The sequence below is a fragment of the Geotrypetes seraphini genome, chromosome 19 (assembly GCF_902459505.1).
Source record: "Geotrypetes seraphini chromosome 19, aGeoSer1.1, whole genome shotgun sequence".
Lineage (NCBI taxonomy): Eukaryota > Metazoa > Chordata > Amphibia > Gymnophiona > Dermophiidae > Geotrypetes > Geotrypetes seraphini.
The window spans coordinates 35,520,809-35,529,990 of NC_047102.1; the positions used below are offsets into that span (position 1 = coordinate 35,520,809).

General features: G+C 45.4%; 1 long non-coding RNA gene across 1 annotated transcript in view; it reads left to right on the top strand.

Annotated features, from left to right (window-relative positions):
* LOC117352115 overlaps nucleotides 1-9,182 on the top strand; it is a 51,123-nt gene that overhangs the window by 17,901 nt on the left and 24,040 nt on the right. The window lies entirely within an intron of this gene.

A 9,182-nucleotide genomic window follows, 5' to 3' on the forward strand; every position in this document is an offset into this window, starting at 1 on the left:
CTCACCAGCAAAAGTAAGACCACAAATAAGTGGCACAGTGTGTAAATATGAGGGGATGGATCTATAGGCTTAGATGGGCAGGGCTTCCACTTATGTGTAGAAGACTGGAATGGAAATGTACTGGTGGGTGTCATTTGAAACTTAATTGGAATGCCGATGGTATTTTTTTCTGCTTTTCTACAATTCATGACTTGTAAATTGATCATTGCAATCTTGAACTTTGCTTGCCCTCTGTTGTATTCCGTCCCTCAGAAATGCTAAGAAATAACAGCTTTACATAGACAGAGGAGAGAGGTTCTTCTGACAACAGATTCACATGGGGCTGAATGTGACTAAGCATGTTCATGCCTCGATTAACCTGAATTACTGATCAATATCTGGCACTGCACAACTGAAACTGTCTAGCCCTGTGCTCAGGACACACGTGTGAACCTCAGCATTGCATTGCCCGCCCTCTGAAAACAAGGGCTTCTAGAGGGCCAACCATTTCTGCTTTATTTTGCTTGACAAATCCGTGGGTTGATTTTATTTCGTCGCCTTGCCTATTCAAAACTGGCAGGGTCAATGTGGAAAGTATGTTGAGGACGCTTGGCAGAGCAGGGAACCTTTGCCCTGTTAGCTGTCTGTGGTGGTTTCTTAAAAGGAAACATCTGCCCGTGATCCAGCTGTGCCGAAGCGGAAGCCAAAGAGGAAGAGAAACCGAGAGCTCATCTGGGCCCTTCATCTCTCTGACCTCCTCTCTCACTCGCATTCTAATTTTAGCATCAGTGGTGGTCCAAAAACAGAAATCCTCTCCTGCGTTTCCCCCAGGATCCTCCTTCGCTTCCCCACGAACAAAGCTCCTGACAGTGAAGAATGAGGCACCGGTTTCACCCACTGAAAGAACTAGAGTGACCTGAAAAACCATGAAAGTGGCTGGGGTCAAGATACCCTTGAGGATTTCTGTAAGGTTTAGAGATGCAAACCATTGGGACTAGCCTTTTCTCAGCAGTGAAGCAGGCGATACGTTTAGGTGATCCTATTTTTTGCCACTTTCTGTGATTAGCTCGCTGGCTCGGGATTCGCTGGGAAAAGATATGAGGGAATGGCCTAATTGTTAGAACGGCAAGCAAAAGAAGCAGGGGGGGCTGTGGTTCAAATCCCACTGCAGCTCCTTATGACCTTGGTCAAGTCACTTAACCTTGTGACCTTGGTCAAGTCACTTAACCTTCCATTGCCCCAGGCACAAGACTTACAAGCCGACGCTCACAAATACCACAGGGGACAGCACGGAAAAATAACTTCCCAATGTTCAGCACTAATCGCATGCAAATTATGTGCACCAGAGCTGAGCGTAAGAAAAGCTCCTGTGCGCATGTCCAGTCAAAGTAGGGACCTGGGAAGAGGACAGTCTCGGAATGCACTCGTCGGTTCAGCTTACCCCCACCAGTGCAGTGGTTGCTTCTGTTTTTTATCCCTGCTGTTTTCTGAGGCAGGAAAGGAGGCAAGCGAAGCACTGAAGAGCTGAGCTTTCCCCGTCTCGGCCAGGAAGTTCAGCGCTCAGCCCAAATTCCTCCAGTTCTTCTATGGCCACTGAAACCAAAATCTGGAACGGAATGACAGGCTGGCGATTAACTGGAGTTGGCCAACGATGGAGGTCCCAAGGAACCCTCTCCTAATGCCAGCTCCAAGCTGCTGTTGGGTTTAATTGGTGCGCCGTTTCTGAGTATCGGAAAGGAACAGCTAAACATCTACATGCTATTTGTACTGTTCTTCAGCGCCCACGTTCCTTGGCCTGGTGCCTTTTGGACATATGTGTAGCCTAATGCCGGTGCCAGTCTAGTACTAATTGCCTGTAGCACTGGCGTTAGTGCTCTGAACATTGGCCTGTTAGGCTATGAGTCCATTAAGGACAGAAAAAGTACTTGCACAGAAAGGTGGTGAGTGTGGTGTAGTGGTTGTGGGTTCAAATCCTGTGCTGCTCTCTGTGACCCTGGGCAAGTCACTTAATCCTCCACTGCCCCAGGTATAGTGGATAGATCGTGAGCCTACTAGGACAGATAGGGAAACTGCTTTGAGTATGGTTGTATAACTACAAAAAGGTAGTCCTAATCCCTTCAATCAAAATCCAGGACTATAATATATAAGGTTACCCAATTTTCCATTTAGAAAATCCAGACCCCTAGACCCGCCCCCAAGGCCCACCCAGTTCTATCCATCCCTGCCTCGTTATGTCCCAGTCCCGCCCTCCAATCCCGCCCTAGGCCCGCCCCCCACTACCTGCGCTCATCTGTAGGAGGGCATCCGCGGGCGCAATGCGATGACGTCACGTGCACGTGATGTCATCGCATGGCATCGGATGCCCTCCTGCCCGACGGTGATTTGTTCCAAGCTTTTCAAAATCCAGACAAAGTGTTGGGTTTTGGAAAAGCCGTCCGGGGAAATCCGGACGTCTGTTAACCCTAATAATATAGAGGGAGATAGCAGAATTGGCCCATCCAATCATTCTAGTCTGCTCTGCTAAAGAAATATCCCAAGTGTCAGATGGAGAAGTTTGATCATTGTAAAGTATTATTTCATTGCTATGTCAACATTTGTTTTTCTAATAGGTTCTTTGCCCTATTGGGTGACTGTGCACACAGCATCCCACAAAAAAATCTAACAGCATAGAGAAAGTGGAGAGGGACAGATTCTTCAAACTTTCGAAACTACAAGAACGAGAGGGCATTCGGAAAAATTAAGAGGGGACAGATTCAGAACCAATGCTGGGAAGTTCTTCTTCACCCAAAGGGTGGTGGACACCTGGAATGCGCTTCCAGAGGGTGTGATAGGACAGAGTACGGTATTGGGGGTTCAAGAAGGGATTGGATGATTTCCTGAAGGAAAAAGGGATAGAAGGGTATAGACAGAGGAATACTATAGCGTAAGAAAGGGCTGCAGGGCTGGCCGCCCCCCTCAACTACTACCGCGCTGTTACCGCTCCTGTTAATTGTGTCTACAGCGCAAAGTCACAAAGATGGAAGAAAGCAGTCCCTGTTCCAAAGAGCTTACCATCTAAACAGGATGTCAGGGATACGGAGGTTAAGGATTGAAAGCTCTATGCAACTCTGTGGCTCCAGAACTCATGCCTTACTCTAGTCTATAAACATGCAATGCACCGGGTTTATTTGGGGTTTTTTTTTAAATTAAAGCTTCTCTACCAATCCGATTCATTCTTTACCTGGAAGCTGAAATTGTGGATTGAAGTCAATATTTTTTACTTTTAATTTTTTTCCAGTTTTATGAATTATTTGTAATCTTATTCATTGCTTTACCATTTTGTTCTATTTCTATCTTTTAAATTTCTCCAGAATTCTTTTTTCAACAGTTCCTCCTCTATATCTCTTCTCTTCTATCTTTCAAAGTACATAGTTCTGTTAGATTGTTTATTTTCTCATTTTTTCTCTTTCCTTACTTTGCACTTCCTTACTACTCTCTAGGTACTTTAGTTAGATTGTGAGCCTTCAGGACAGTTAGGGAACTTCTAAGTACCTTTCTCACTTATAATTTTAATGTATATTTTCTGAAAACCGCTTAGAACCTAACGGATGTAGCGGTATATAAGAAATAAATTACATTACATTACATTACATTACTATACAGGTCCTGGACCTGATGGGCTGCCCCGTGAGTGGACTGCTGGGCATGATGGACCTCTGGTCTGACCCAGCAGAGGCACTGCTTATGTTCTTATGTTCATCAATCCCCAATCTCCTCCTCCCTGTAGCATAAATATATGATATTCATCTAAACTAAACTAAAACTTAACCTTATATACTGGGTCTTCAACCAAAGGAAGCTTGACGCGGTTAACAATAAATTTTTAAAAATAAAGCAAACTGAAATACAAGAGAGTTAGTTTTCAAAATATTTAACGAATAAAAAAGTTTTTAAAAGTTTACGGAAGAGTTGGAAGAAACTGGGACACCTCAAAATTAGGGGAAGTTCATTCCATAATTGGGGAAATTTAAATGCCAGAGAGCTGCTCAAATTCTTAACTCCTTGAATTCCTTTCCTAGAAGGAAGAGAAAGTTTAAATCGATGAATGCCTCTCGCGTATGAAAATCTATAAACATTCCATAGCAGAGGAACAAGAGGAGCAAAGGTACCTTATCCTGAGGAAATTTCTGGAGTCTGTGCTCCTAGCCTGTGCTGTTAATGAAGTGATATCGTAGAGCAGGGGTGGATCATCACCGTCCTCACGGTCCACAACCCAGTTGGGGTTTTCAAGAGTTCCACAATGAATAGGGATGAGATCTATTAGTATACAATTGAAGCAGTACATGCAAATCAACCTCATGCCTATTCATAGTGGAAATCTTGAACACCCAACTGGATTTTGGCCCTCGAGGACTGTGGTTGCCCACCCCTATCACAGAGGATGGAATATCCATCAATATTAGACCTTGCAAAAACCAGGCCAGAGAGGAGATTTTTTTTTTTCTCGTGAGGGTAGAGTGAGCCCAAGGAAGCTGATAGTTTTTATGACCAGCTAGGCCTTGAGGAAGAGAATCACAAGACAGAACAGACACTTTTGAGTGCTGAATCAGCATTTTCCTTTTCTGTTTCTTACTGTGTGCACTTTTAATGTCACCAGTGAAAGGTGATTTTTAGGACAACACCCAACCAATGGGACTATGTTTACGGAGCAAAGTGGAGGATGTTTTTGGAACTCCCAAGGGACTGAGGGCCTTGGAGCAGTGGGCTCCCTCTACTCACCATCACCCAACGTGTTTGTCATTGAATTAGCCCTCACTAAATGACCCTGCACTCTGCATTACACCCCTCTCCTTCAGCCTCGAAACACATGCGCACATATGCGTAGCTGCGCATGCCGAAAGAACATGTCACTTTTCTTTATAAACCTTATGTGCTTCACTTCTGAAACACAACGCACGGGAGGAGGGACTTTCTGCTCCCATCCCCAGCTGGGCTGCAACCCTCCATTAGAGGAGCTCCGTGATTATTATGTGCAATGCATACCACCAGTTGCTCCTGCGAGCCAAAAGTCAGCTCCAGACAAACGTGCTTTAATTTGCAATGGGTCGCTCCTGAGTTTTGTCTTAGGTCATTGTAAAACAACCTCATAGCGTACTGTATAGTCCAGTGTTTCTCAACTCGGTCCTGGAGTACCAGTCTGGTTTTCAGGATGTCCCCAATGAATAGGCTTCAAAGAAATGTGCATATAATGGAGGCAGTTTATGCATATTCATTGGGCATATCCTGAAAACCTGACTGGCATGGGGGTGCTCCAGGACCGAGCTGAGAAAGAGTGCTGTGTGGTAAATAAAAGAGGAGGTGACAGTTATCTAGTGCTCCATTTCTCATCACTGTCTATTGAATAATAGCAAAGATCTGTGTTTCTTAACTCCTCGTCTGCCCTCCATCCATGGTGGGATCTATCTTTCTGTTGAGCTACCAAAGCGGTTTACATATACGTTCTCTATCGCTGGTAGGCAGTGGAGGGTTAAGATCTTTTCTTTAGTATGTTTGTTACCATATTTTCCTGCATAATTAAAGAGGGACGACCCATCCCAGCGAGTTCTTTTCCTGTCCCTGCCTCATTCCTGCAAGCTCCATCTTCATCTGCACAAGCCTCAAACACTTTAATATTGTAAGTGTTTGAGGCTTGTGTGGTTAAGGCAGAGCTTACAGGAATGGGGCAGGGAGAGAAACAGCGATAAAACTAACAGAGACGGGACAGGGAAAAATTTGTCCCTGTGGCATTTTTTAGACCTGGTCCTAGAATAATGTAGTTCTAATAGACTAACTGAGCATTTGAAATGACTAGAGCCTGCAGTGTTGTCTATGCTGAGGACTGTGCCTACCTCCTGAGACACTGTAACATGCCCAGACATGCAGCCCACAGGAGTTGAATGCCTCAATTAGCCTATGTCAACTCGCCTCAGGGACAGAGAGTGACACCATAGTGAGAAGACAGGGATGTCATCCTCTTCTTCTCTCCCTTAGATGACGTCAGTCCCTTAAGCGTCTGCCACAAACATTTCTCTCTGATACTGTAGCTTTGAGATATGACTTAATCTTGTCAATGTACAGAATCGATAACGCAGGAAAACAAAGAGGGGGGGGGGGAAGAGATAGGGAATGCTCTGTCTTCAGAACCTTACAGAGGGAAAACAAAACCGATTATCCTGCTTTTCAAGGTCACGCGTTGATTTGCATTAATTACAAGGGCATGGGCAGCCAGAAATGTTTTGTGGTTTTTTTTGTTGTTGATCATGAATGAATGAGTGCACATTTTGCTTAAAGAGTCTGCACTATGGCCCAGATTCTGTATAGCGTGACCAAAGTTGTGCTTGCAATTGACAATTAGCAAGGAATAATTAGAACTCTGCAAGCTCAGCTTTCTAAGCATATTCTATAAATTCCAGTGCATAGATCTCAAAAGGGGAAGTGACCAGGGGAGGGGCATGCGCGGGTTGTGGGCGTTCCTAAAAGTTAGGCGCACTGATATAGAATGCAGTGTTCCCCCGCAAATTTGCGGTTCGCGAATCGCTGACTCGCTCATTCGCGATCTGCTCCGACCGCCTCTTGCTGTAGTAAAGTCGGGCTACACCAACCAGGAGCTGCGCGTCAAAGCAAAAGATTTTATCCGATTCATATAGGTTTATTCTTTTCTGCGGTTTAATTTGATACCCTGTTAACCTTAAACCCCTGATGAAGGCGTGTTAACCGAAACACGGACCGTGTCGGGTCCCTTGGTTTGTAAAAAGGTGGTAACATTAACCACATGAAATAACTTAAATAATAAACATAGCCTGCATCTTGTATGCTTGTCTGAAAAAGTTCTATCATCTTGCTCAGGGGTAGGCAATTCCGGTCCTCGAGAGCCAGAGCCAGGTCAGGTTTTCAGGATATCCACAATAAATATGCATGAGATAGATTTGCATCTCAAGGAGGCAGAGCATGCAAATCCATCTCCTACATATTGATGGTGGAGATCCTGAAAACCTGACCTGGCTCCGGCTCTCGAGGACCGGAATTGCCTACCCCTGATCTTGCTCAATGACATTAGCTATGGTTTACTGTATTCACAAATATCTCTGTCCTGACTGACTTCTCTGACTCCTTCAGCCAGTGGCGTAGGAAGGACAGGCGACGCTTGGGGCGGTGCTGCCCTCTTCCACGCACCCCCCACCCCGCCGCGTGCCCCTTCCCTTTCCCTGTGCCTTTTTAACTTCTCCGGTGTGAGTGGCGTGCCCACGTCGGTGTCGGCTCGCCCTTTGACGTCACTTCTTAGGCGCAGGACCTGGAAGTGGCGTCAGAGAGAGCGCCGATGCCGACGCGGGCTGCAACCTCGCGCCAGGGAAGTTAAAAAAGGTATGGGGGAAGGCAAAGGGGTGCACGCGCAGCAAGGAGAGAAGCGGGGGGCAGAGAGAAACCACACCTGGGGCGGACCGCAACCCCCTGCACCCCCTTTACTCAGCCACTGCCCAGGTTTTCTCGATAGCCTTCTATGCTCCTTTAGCATGCTCTTTGTTTTACTGTACCTTTTCAGGCAACTCTTTCAAAAACCAACATGATCTCGTATTACTCTCGTATTAACTCTTCTAACATAGCAATGCAGTCTTTATTTGTGTTTTAGGATTTTATTCTTTTGCCACACCGATATATTGTCGAAAGCTGGAGATTTGTGAGCATGTGCTTTGTTCAAGCTCATATGTCCCAATTCATCCCGTTTGGAAAGTGGGTCACTTTATGACTCGTGATGAGATTCTGATCTCCCCCATGCTGTACCCTCTCTAAAGCAATAGAACTAGCCTGACTTCTAAGCCAGCACTGTGGCTACTCTGAACTAGGTACCAGAGCCAATTGCAAGACTTGCATGAGCTGGACATATAGTAGATGATGGCAGATAAAGTCCTGCATGGTCCATCCAGTCTGCCCAACAGCCACGTTCATCGGAACCAACAATCATGGTAATTATTCATTTTACTTGTTAGGTTCCCCTATAACAGGGGTGGGCAACTCCAGTCCTCGAGGGCTGGGATCCAGTCAGGTTTTCAGGATTTCCCCAATGAATATGCATTGAAAACAGTGCATGCAAATAGATCTCATGGGGAAATCCTGAAAACCCGACTGGATCCCAGCCCTCGAGGACCGGCATGCCCACTCCTGCCCTATAAGATGTCTTCCGCTCCCCTCGAGATAGGCAAGACCTGTACTCCGATGATATGAATGTGGTATAAGGTATGCCTACTTGCTTCCGATCTGTCTTGCTGCATATGGATACGGACAGGAGAAGTTCATCATCGAATACACCACCCCACTGCTGGATTTGTTGTCAAAGCTTCTCCTTCTCAACCAACAGACATAAGAGAAGCGCACACCTGAAGTTCGTCTCCCTGTCGGCTAGAGCAGTGGTTCCCAAACCTGTCCTGAAGGACCCCCAGGCCAGTCGGGTTTTCAAGACAGCCCTAATAAATATGCATGGAGCAGGTCTGCATTCCTGGCATCTCCATTATATGCAAATCTCTGTCATGCATATTCATTAGGGCTATCTTGAAAACCCGACTGGCCTGGGGGGTCCTCCAGGACAGGTTTGGGAACCACTGGGCTAGAGGATGTAAATTTAAAAGACATCACCAACATCTTCTATCGTATCAAGCAGCCTTATGGGGCAAAGACCTGGTAAAACTGATTATACACGCAAATAACTATAGTGAATTTAGGAAACACCTAAAAACATACCTGTTCTTGAAGTACCTAGGAAACGAATCTGTACAATCTCTCCCATCAAAACTGATCCCTTAAACTGTTAGCCACTAATCTCTAACTATGTATGTTCCACTCAATTTGTAGCATCTTTCTAATCATTGTAAACCGCATAGAATTTCACGGCCCTGCGGTATATAAACTGTTATTATTATTATTTATAGTCTAAGTGGTTTACATTCAGGTACTCGCGCATTTTTCCTTATCTGTCCCAGTGGGCTCATAATCTCTCTAATGTACCTGGGGCAATGGGTGTCACATGTGGTCCCCAGGCCACAAGTTTGAGACCACTGCTGTATATTGAGCCCCATGAAATAAAAGGAACACGGCAACAGAGTTTCATTCACAGCAGAAGTTTTTTTTATTATTATTATTATTATTAATAAACTCTTCTAAGGTGCAGTACCAAAAGTGCAATCTCCCACTCT